Below are 11,464 nucleotides of genomic sequence, written 5' to 3' on the forward strand. Positions count from 1 at the left end.
GGTACATGACTTATCTGTTATGTCCCACTCCATATTCTCTTATCATCATGCTTGGATAGTTGATTCAGATGCCTCACGGCATGTATGCTATGACATTAAAGCTTTCTTCCATATGCGGCCAATCCGTAATGCTTCGATTGCACTCCCGGACCAACATCTTTATCTGTGGCATTTAGTGGTGATATTTGTATTGGGACACATCTGACCCTGCATGATGTCCTTTATGTCCCACAGTTTAAATTTAACCTCATATCTTTTAGTGCATTAACCAAGGACCCGCAGCTTACGGTAATCTTACATCCTGACTATTTCCTAATTCAGGATGTCACCAACAAGAGGATGCTTGGCAAGGGTGGTTGCATTGATAGTGTATATGTGTTCGAATGCAGTCTTTTGAAGTCACCTGTGCAAAAGACTTCATATACTGTAATTAGAGTTTCTGTGCACTTTTGGCACAACAGATTAGGTCATTTGTCTGATCAAAGACTTGATGTACTAAAACAGATTTTACATATTGATACTCCAAAAACTGATGTTCATACTCCTTGTTACATTTGTCCGTTGGCAAAACAAAAGAGGCTACTGTTTGTTTCCCACAACCACATGACTCAAATGCTTTTGATTTAATACATTGTGATGTTTGGAGTCCGCTTGCTACAATCTCTCATAGTGGCTACCGCTATTTTCTAACAATTGGTGACGATGCAACACGATTCAAATGGGTTTACTTACTCAAGCATAAATCAGATGTTATTCATGTTATTCCTCAGTTTTACAATATGGCGGTCACTCAATTTCAAGCCAACATCAAGATCATACAGTCGGATAATGCCAAGGAATTAAATCTCACTACTTTTATCGACCAAAAGAGCATTACACATCAACTATCCTGCATCGAACACCCTCAACAAAACTTTGTTGTTGAGAGAAAACACCAGCACCTTTTGAATGTGGCACGATCTTTATTTTTTCAAGCTTGCATTCCTCTAATATTCTGGACAGAATGTGTTCTTACAACCACCTTCTTGATCAATCGGACTCCTTTTCGTCACCAATCACCTTTCGAAAGGTTACACAAGCTACCAGTTGATTATGATTCCCTCCGAGTCTTTGGTTGCTTGGCGTATGCATCCACATTGTCTCAGCATCGCACAAAGTTTGCACCTCGAGCCAGACAATGTGTTGGAATAATAATTTCAGAGTTTGACAAGTTGAGCATGAAAAGATTGAAGAACTGATCAAGACAACTGAACTGAAGATGTGTAACTGATAGTTGCCCGAATTGAAGACTAATGCGCAACTTATTAAAGGCAACTGAAGTGTTCAAAGCTAACTGAAGCTGTATAGTCAACTGGACGATCAATTACACATCAATCAGCTATTCATATCGGCTATAAAGATTCAACTGATAAATCAGCGTGACACGTCATCATTTAAGGAACGTAGCTATCAAGCGACAATTTGTACATAAGCATACTGCAACTTGTAGTGGGAACGCCGCATTTCAGAAAAGCTATAGTGTACGATTGTCAGAAGAATGTTGATGTGTCTAACAGATATAAAGATTCAAACGCATTCAATGTTACCGTTGGAAGCAAAACCTATAAATAACCGAGAAGATCGACTGATACGAAGTTAACCCAGTTACTGAGTTATTCACAAGCTATTAGAGAACACACAACAAACTATTATCAGTTACAAGAGGCTCTCGCCTATTAGATTTATTCATAGCTTTCAGGCTATATTTTGAGCTAAAGCACAAACACTTATTGTTGTAATATTCGTTCTTTTAGAGATCAGTTGTGCTGAAAAATTACATCAGTCGAGTACTGATAAAAATTATATTGAAACTAAGAGTTTCAGTTTTGGCAGTGTTAAGTCCACGCTGAAGTGAGTTTGTACAAAGTGTTGTATATGTCAAAGTCTTTTAGTAAATATCCTATCCTCGAGATAGAAAGGGTGACGTAGGAGCGTTTGAAGTCTCCGAACATTCACAAATCTTGTGACCTTTAATTTCAGTTTATTCTATATAGCATTCAGTTTATTTATGCACTTTCATTAGTTAACTGATTGAAATTGACAACAAGATTCCCAAATTCAGTTTATTACTAAACTGATTCATCCTTGGAAAAGTTGTGAAAATTGTCAAAGTGTTTATTCAAACCCTCCTTCTAAACACTTTATTACACCAACCGATACTAACACAATGTATATTTCTTGGTTACCCACGTGGTATGAAGGCATATCGGCTTCTAGATCTTGAGAACAATCAAGTTTTTATCTCGAGGGATGTCGTGTTCCACGAAAATGTGTTTCCATTCCACTATAACATCGGTAGTCAATCGAACATTGAGCCATTTCCTGTGTTGGTCTTACCCCGACCACAAATAGATATTGAGATTAAATATGTTTCTTCCCCACATTTTTTTTATTTATTATTGTAATTATTATTTATTATTATTATCAAAGAAGATGTGAAGTCCGAAGTTGGTCATCAGTTCTAACCTCATTAGTCAAACCCCAAATGAAATAAAGACAATGGAAAACCATATTCATCAAGAACATGAACACAAAGTCATGCTCTTACAAACGAAAATCAACTTTTAATTACAAAAGGATTGAAAAAAAGATATGTTTACGCTTCAAATTATTATTAACATAATCTCACGAGATTACTGAATTTATAATCTCATTTTCGTTAAAAGTAGTGATGAGATATATATGGAGGCTGATCCAATATTGTTGTTCCTTAAATATATATTACAATAAATATAACAATTAATATTAATCATCAGAAGATAATTCAACTAAATAAAAGCAAAATTATACAAACAAATCTTTATTTTTTTTAATGTTTTCAGCATATTTGAAAAGAAACACAAATATGGGCTCTTGCCCCTCGACATTAACATCACAAAGACAGGTCTACCATTCCAAAAAATAGAAACAAATACTCGTCTCACAGATTATGATCCGTGAGACGGTCTCACATGAGACCCACTCTTTTTTTAAACGTTCTAAAGAGTAAAGACAGTGAACAATTCCTACCTACTTTAATATACATAATATTTTTATTTAAAGCTATAAATTAAGCAAAAAAATATTCAAATATTTTACCATTTATTTTTAGAACATTGTTTTTACCAATTAATCCCACAAATTAATTCTCAATTTGTACCTATTTCTATCAGTTTTAATTAAAGTTCATTGTTTACTGACTCAAAAACTATAAGATATGACAGAATGTTATGATAGTACTCGAATGCATATATTTGAACGCGCGACCAAAATTGCACGAATGCATACATTTAAGTTTAGAACGAAATCTGGTTTTTTATTGAAACTTATTCCCAACTTTTGATTAACATAAATTAGGGTTTTGCTCTTCTTTTACGAAGTCCATAACATAAATTAGGTGTTTTATTTTTTTGATATTTATTTCTAATTTTTTATTAAACATAATTTTTTTAAATTGAAAAATTGATGATATAACGTAAATTAAGCTACTAATTGTTTTTTAGAACTTAGGAAATGTTACTCCAACTGTCATATCCTAATTAGGGTTTCTACAATAAATGGATAAGAGATGTGAGTCCAATCGACATCAATCACGCCTCTAACACAACAGGTAAAATTTATCTCTCTCTGCATTTAAATAATGTTCCATATGCATGGGCACGTCAGACCTTGTGCTTTTGCTTTCCCTCTTTTTTTTTTGTATATATTTTTTGTAATTGGCCGCTAACAAGTGACGGCGCAACAATGTCTTGGGTCGAGCTTTGCTTGGCAATGGGTATAAGGGGATGGATAACTAGGTTTGGTGCGAGAAGGGCTCACGTGGTGTTTTTTTCGGTGCGACGCAATGGGGTGGTGTTCGAGAGTAGTGTTTGGTGGAGGAGCAGCGGTGGTGGTTGAGTTTTTTTCGCTTGGGGAAGGGGGGTGAACGGGGTGGTTTTTTTGGTGTTGATGAGGATGGGACGACAACTTTTGAGGTTATCAGAGTGGGTAGCGAGGACAGTAGAGCGGCTGGGTTGCGTCGAGCATCCATGGTGTGGTGTAGGCGGTTGTGGGGAGGGAGCCGCAGTTTTCTCTGGTGATCAGGTGGCGTTAGGGCGATGGCGGAGGCCCTCGCAGACGGAACTTAATATTATTTTTTTCAAGTTGATGTTTAGATATCTAGATTGTGAACTATACTTAAAACAATAAATAATTGCTAATAAATTTTACAGTTTATATCTTTTATATATGTATTTTAGTACAACTCAGGTGGGATGAGAATTCAAAAATTGTTTAACGTAGGTTTTGAGATAATTATGTCAGTTCAACTAACATGCTGTTGGAGTTTATATTTTATATAATATTGTAGAAAATAGATTATTATTCATCGGTAAAATGCCTCACATCTAATAAATAATATAGTAACATCTATTTGACTATATCTTAATTCTCTTTGTTGACCAGGAAATTTGATCAGCTTTTCACACTTGTTCATTTCTTGCTAGCAAATGACACCCAGGTAATATAAAGTTATTTAAATAATACTTAACACTCATATACTGATTTGAAAATTAATAGATCAAAACCAAAAAATAGTTATTTTTCCAAAAATTTATTTTGAATACCAGTTAACTTTTGTTTCGGATCTTTGGCTGTGCCCAAAACCACCATCGTTGGATCAAGTAGACCTGCACAACATGATGTGCATGGTAGATGATCCATTCTTCTAAACTTTATATACCGTGTAAAATCTAGATAGATTAAGGTTAAATTTCACAAAAGTCTAGAAATCTATTATATCTTTCTCTTTCTATATTTTTGAACAAATGTTTAATTATTTATTAATCATTAATAGTTTAATCAAAGTAACTCTTCATATACTCATAAAGATATTTTTATTCCCCATTAGTGTATCTTGTAATTTAAAATTTTTAAATATAATATCATTTATCATATTAAATATTTGATTGCTATTTACTATTTTTATTTTATTTTTAAGCAACTATCCCAAGAATGGAATCATATGTACTATTTTGATTTTAATGAGTGTGTCGGACCTCTTGTACAAAGAACTACCTCATCTTGAAGATGCAGCGACACTTGCCGAGAACAGTTCTAATGGCGCCCGTGTTGAAGATGTTTTTCTATAGGATATAAAGCGAGGTTTATTAGCTACAACTTTGTGCGAGGATGGACGAGACATGAATCATGTCGCCCACTTTGACGATAAGGTAAAATATTATTGTACTTTTAGTATAGTAGAAAATTAAAAGGGGATTATTGGGATCGCCGATATACCCAAGTAATTCAAATTTGTAATTTAAATTTATAGGACGGAGTGATTGTTTCCTAATCCTACTTAATGAATAAGATTATTCATTCATTCTGCATGTGTGGCCGAAACATCATTTGGTGTTGAGTTTGAAGATAGAAACACATGGAAAAAAGAGGCAATTTTTGATAATACAAAATAGCCATGGATATATCTCAGAGCCATTTAAAGGGAAGATCTTATTCCAGTGTTTTTGGTTGCCCATTATTAATCTACAAATGAAGGATTGAGGTATGTATAGTTTTTTTTTCTTGAATTAATTTTGTTCCGGTGCGACGCCATGGGGTGGTGTTCAAGAGTAGTGTTTGATGGAGGAGCAGCAGAGGTGGTTGCGTTTGCTTCGCTTTGGGAGGGGGGTTAGTGAACATGGTGTTTTTTTGGTGTTGAGTTTGAAGATAGAAACACACGGAAGAAAGAGGAAATTTTTGATAATACAAAATAGTCATGGATATATCTCAGTGCCATTTGAAGGGAAGATCTTATTCCAGTGTTTTTGGTTGTCCATTATTAATCCACAAATGAAGGATTGAGGTATGTATAGTTTTTTTCATTGAATTAATTTTGTTCCGCTGCGACGCCATGGGGTGGTGTTCGAGAGTAGTGTTTGATGGAGGAGCAGCGGAGGTGGTTGGGTTTGCTTCGTTTTAGGGGGGGAGGGGGGTTAGTGAACATGGTGTTTTTTTGGTGTTGAGTTTGAAGATAGAAACACATGGAAGAAAGAGGTAATTTTTGACAATACAAAATAGCCATGGATATATCTCAGTGCCATTTGAAGGGAAATTCTTATTCCAGTATTTTTGGTTGCCCATTATTAATCCGCAAATGAAGGATTGAGGTATGTATAGTTTTTTTTCTTTGAACTAATTTTGTTCCGGTGCGACGCCATGGGGTGGTATTCGAGAGTAGTGTTTGGTGGAGGAGCAGCAGAGGGGGGGAGGGGCGTTAGTGAACATGGGGTTTTTTTTTGTGTTGAGTTGGAAGATAGAAACACATGGAAGAAAGAGGTAATTTTTGATAATACAAAATAGCCATGGATATATGTCAGTGCCATTTGAAGGGAAGATCTTATTCCAGTGTTTTTTGTTGCCTATTATTAATCCACAAATGAAGGATTGAGGTATGTATAGTTTTTTTTCTTGAATTAATTTTGTTCCGGTGCGACGCCATGTGGTGGTGTTCGAGAGTAGTGTTTGATGGAGGAGCAGCGGAGGTGGTTGGGTTTGCTTCGCTTTGGTGAGGGAGGGGGTTAGTGAACATGGTGTTTTTTTGGTGTTGAGTTTTAAGATAGAAGCACATGGAAGAAAGAACCAATTGTTGATAATACAAAATAGCCATGACATTAAAAATGGGTTTAAAGAATATATCTCAGTGACATTTGAAGGGAAGATTTTATTCCAGTATTTTTGGTTGCCCATTATTAATTCACAAATGAAGGATTTACCGTACGGTAAAGTTGAGACATGTATATTTTTTTTTCCTTGAATTAATTTTGTTCCGGTGCGACGCCATGTGTTGGTTTTTGAGATTAGTGTTTGGTGGAGGAGAAGCGGATGTGGTTGGGTTTGCTTCGCTTGTGGGGGGGGGGGGGGGGGGGGGGGGGGGTGAACATTGTGGTTTTTTAGTGTTGTGTTTGAAGATAGAAATACATGGAAGAAAGAGGCAATTTTTTATAATACAAAATAGCCATGGCATTAACAATGAGTTTAAAGGATATATTTGAGTGCCATTTGAAGGGAAGATATTTTTTCAGTGTTTTTGGCTGCCCATTATTAAATCACAAATGAAGGATTTACCGTACGGTAAAGTTGAGGTATGTATAGTTTTTTTCCTTGAATTAATTTTGTTCCGGTGCGACGCCATTGGGTGGTGTTCGAGAGTAGTATTTGGTGGAGGAGCAGCCGATGTGGTTGGGTTTGTTTCGCTTGAGGTGGAGTGAACATGGTGGTTTTTTGGTGTTGAGTTTGAAAATAGAAATACATGGAAGAAAGAGGCAATTTTTTATAATACAAAATATCCATGACATTAACAATGTGTTTAAAGGATATATCTCCGTGTCATTTGAAGGGAAGATCTTATTCCAGTGTTTTTGGTTGCCCATTATTAATTCTCAAATGAAAGATTTACGAAAAAAACTATACATACCTCAAATTTACCATGCGACGCCATGGGGTGGTGTTCGAAAATAGTGGTTGGTGGAGGAGCAGCGGAGGTGGTTGGGTTTGCTTCGCTTGGGGGGGTTGAACAGGGTGGTTTTTTGGTGTTGCTGGGGACTGGGCGACAACTTTTAGGGTTAACAGAGTGGGTTACGAGGACAGTAGAGCGGCTGGGTTGTCTCGATCATCCATGGTGTGGTGCAGGCGGTTGTGGGGAGGGGGTCGCAGTTTTCTCTGGTGATCAGGCGGCGTTGAGGCGATGGCCGAGGCCCTCGCAGACAGAACTTAAGATTGTTTTTTTCAAGTTGATGTTTAGATATCTAGATTGTGAACTATACTTAAAACAATAAATAATTGCTAATAAATTTTACAGTTTATATTTTTATATATGTATTTTAGTACAACTCAGGTGGATGAGAATTCAAAAATTTTTTAACGTCGGTTTTGAGAGGATTATGTCAGTTCAGCTAACATGTTGTTGGAGTTTATATCTTATATAATATTGTAGAAAGTGGATTATTATTTCTTATATAATATTATATAAAGTGGATTATTATTACATGTTTTCTTTGAACTAATTTTGTTCCGGTGCGACGCCATGGGGTGGTATTCGAGAGCAGTGTTTGGTGGAGGAGCAGCGGAGGGGGGGGAGGGGCGTTAGTGAACATGGTGTTTTTTTTTTTTTTTGTTGAGTTTGAAGATAGAAACACATGGAAGAAAGAGGTAATTTTTGATAATACAAAATAGCCATGGATATATGTCTGTGCCATTTGAAGGGAAGATCTTATTCCAGTGTTTTTTGTTGCCTATTATTAATCCACAAATGAAGGATTGAGGTATGTATAGTTTTTTTCCTTGAATTAATTTTGTTTCGGTGCGACGCCATGTGGTGGTATTCGAGAGTAGTGTTTGATGGAGGAGCAGCGGAGGTGGTTGGGTTTTCTTCGCTTTGGTGAGGGAAGGGGTTAGTGAACATTGTGTTTTTTTGTTGTTGAGTTTGAAGATAGAAACACATGGAAGAAAGAGGCAATTTTTGATAATACAAAATAGCCATGGATATATCTCAGTGCCATTTGAAGGGAAGATCTTATTCCAGTGTTTTTGGTTGCCCATTATTCATTCACAAATGAAGGATGGAGGTATGTATAGTTTTTTTCCTTGATTTAATTTTGTTCCGCTGCGACGCCATGGGGTTGTGTTCGAGAGTAGTGTTTGATGGAGGAGCAGCGTAGGTGGTTGGGTTTGCTTCGTTTTAGGGGGGGAGGGGGGTTAGTGAACATGGTTTTTTTTTTTTTTTTGTGTTGAGTTTGAAGATAGAAACACATGGAAGAAAGAGGAAATTTTTGACAATACAAAATAGCCATGGATATATCTCAGTGTCATTTGAAGGGAAAATCTTATTCCAGTATTTTTGGTTGCCCATTATTAATCCACAAATGAAGGATTGAGGTATGTATAGTTTTTTTCTTTGAACTAATTTTGTTCCGGTGCGACGCCATGGGGTGGTATTCGAGAGCAGTGTTTGGTGGAGGAGCAGCGGAGGGGGGGGGGGGGGGAGGGGCGATAGTGAACATGGTGTTTTTTTTTGTGTTGAATTTGAAGATAGAAACACATGGAAGAAAGAGGTAATTTTTTATAATACAAAATAGCCATGGATATATGTCAGTGCCATTTGAAGGGAAGATCGGGGAGGGGCGTTAGTGAACATGGTGTTTTTTTTTTGTGTTGAATTTGAAGATAGAAACACATGGAAGAAAGAGGTAATTTTTGATAATACAAAATAGCCATGGATATATGTCAGTGCCATTTGAAGGGAAGATCTTATTCCAGTGTTTTTTGTTGCCTATTATTAATCTACAAATGAAGGATTGAGGTATGTATAGTTTTTTTCCTTGAATTAATTTTGTTTCGGTGCGACGCCATGTGGTGGTGTTCGAGAGTAGTGTTTGATGGAGGAGCAGCGGAGGTGGTTGGGTTTGCTTCACTTTGGTGAGTGAGGGGGTTAGTGAACATGGTGTTTTTTTGGTGTTGAGTTTTAAGATAGAAACACATGAAAGAAAGAGCCAATTTTTGATAATACAAAATAGCCATGACATTAAAAATGGGTTTAAAGAATATATCTCAGTGCCATTTGAAGGGAAGATTTTATTCCAGTATTTTTGGTTGCCCATTATTAATTCACAAATGAAGGATTTACCTTACGGTAAAGTTGAGATATGTATAGTTTTTTTTGCTTTTAATTTTGTTCCGGTGCGACGCCATGTGTTGGTTTTTGAGATTAGTGTTTGGTGGAGGAGAAGCGGATGTGGTTGGGTTTGCTTCGCTTGGGGGGGGGGGGGGGGGGGGTGAACAGTGTGGTTTTTTAGTGTTGTGTTTGAAGATAGAAATACATGGAAGAAAGATGCAATTTTTGATAATACAAAATAGCCATGGCATTAACAATGGGTTTAAAGGATATATTTGAGTGCCATTTGAAGGGAAGATCTAATTCCAGTGTTTTTGGCTGCCCATTATTAAATCACAAATGAAGGATTTACCGTACGGTAAAGTTGAGCTATGTATAGTCTTTTTCCTTGAATTAATTTTGTTCCGATGCGACGCCATGGGGTGGTGTTCGAGAGTAGTATTTGATGGAGGAGCAGCCGATGTGGGTTTGTTTCGCTTGGGGTGGAGTGAACATGGTGGTTTTTTGGTGTTGAGTTTGAAAATAGAAATAAATGGAAGAAAGAGGCTATTTTTTATAATACAAAATATCCATGACATTAACAATGTGTTTAAAGGATATATCTCAGTGTCATTTGAAGGGAAGATCTTATTCCAGTGTTTTTGGTTGCCCATTATTAATCTACAATGATTTTTTTGCCATGATCTTCAAAGTTAAACATTTTTTTTATCTTTTTTTAAATCTATAGATATTATCAAATTAAATCAAATAAACCCAAAAAAAAAAAGATAACTATATCATATCAAATAAAATAAAACTTAATCTATAAATAATATCAAATTTGTTCAAAAAAAGAAGATAATATCGTGTAAAGATAAAATAAAACTTCTTGAAATCTTTTAACAATCAGGTCTCACGATTATAATAAACTCTCGAGAAAAGTTGATGATACAGTGTGTTTTCAGGTGGATTATGATTTATGGGGTGTTCGAGAGTAGTGTTTGGTGGAGGAGCAGCGGATATGGTTGGGTTTGTTTCGCTTGTTGGGGGGGTGAACATGGTTTTTGGTGTTGAGTTTGAAGATAGAAACACATGGAAGAAAGAGACAATTTTTGATAATACAAAATAGCCATGACATTAAAAATGTGTTTAAAGGATATATGTCAGTGCCATTTGAAGGGAAGATCTTATTCCAGTGTTTTTGGTTGCCATTATTAATTCACAAATGAAAGATTTACCATACGGTAAAATTGAGGTATGTATAGTTTTTTTCCTTGAATTAATTTTGTTCTAGTGCGACACCATGGGATGGTGTTCGAAAATAGTGTTTGGTGGAGGAGCAGCGGAGGTGGTTGGGTTTGTTTCGCTTGGGGGGGTTGAACATGGTGGTTTTTTGGTGTTGCTGGGGACTAGGCGACAACTTTTAAGGTTATCAAAGTGGGTTACCAGGACAGTAGAGCGGCTGGGTTGTCTCGATCATCCATGGTGTGGTGCAGGCGGTTGTGGGGAGGGGGTGAACAGTGTGGTTTTTTAGTGTTGTGTTTGAAGATAGAAATACATGGAAGAAAGATGCAATTTTTGATAATACAAAATAGCCATGGCATTAGCAATGGGTTTAAAGGATATATTTGAGTGCCATTTGAAGGGAAGATCTAATTCCAGTGTTTTTGGCTGCCCATTATTAAATCACAAATGAAGGATTTACCGTACGGTAAAGTTGAGCTATGTATAGTCTTTTTCCTTGAATTAATTTTGTTCCGGTGCGACGCCATGGGGTGGTGTTCGAGAGTAGTATTTGATGGAGGAGCAGCCGATGTG

Source organism: Primulina tabacum, chromosome 8, assembly GCF_025594145.1.
Source record: "Primulina tabacum isolate GXHZ01 chromosome 8, ASM2559414v2, whole genome shotgun sequence".
Classification (NCBI taxonomy): domain Eukaryota; kingdom Viridiplantae; phylum Streptophyta; class Magnoliopsida; order Lamiales; family Gesneriaceae; genus Primulina; species Primulina tabacum.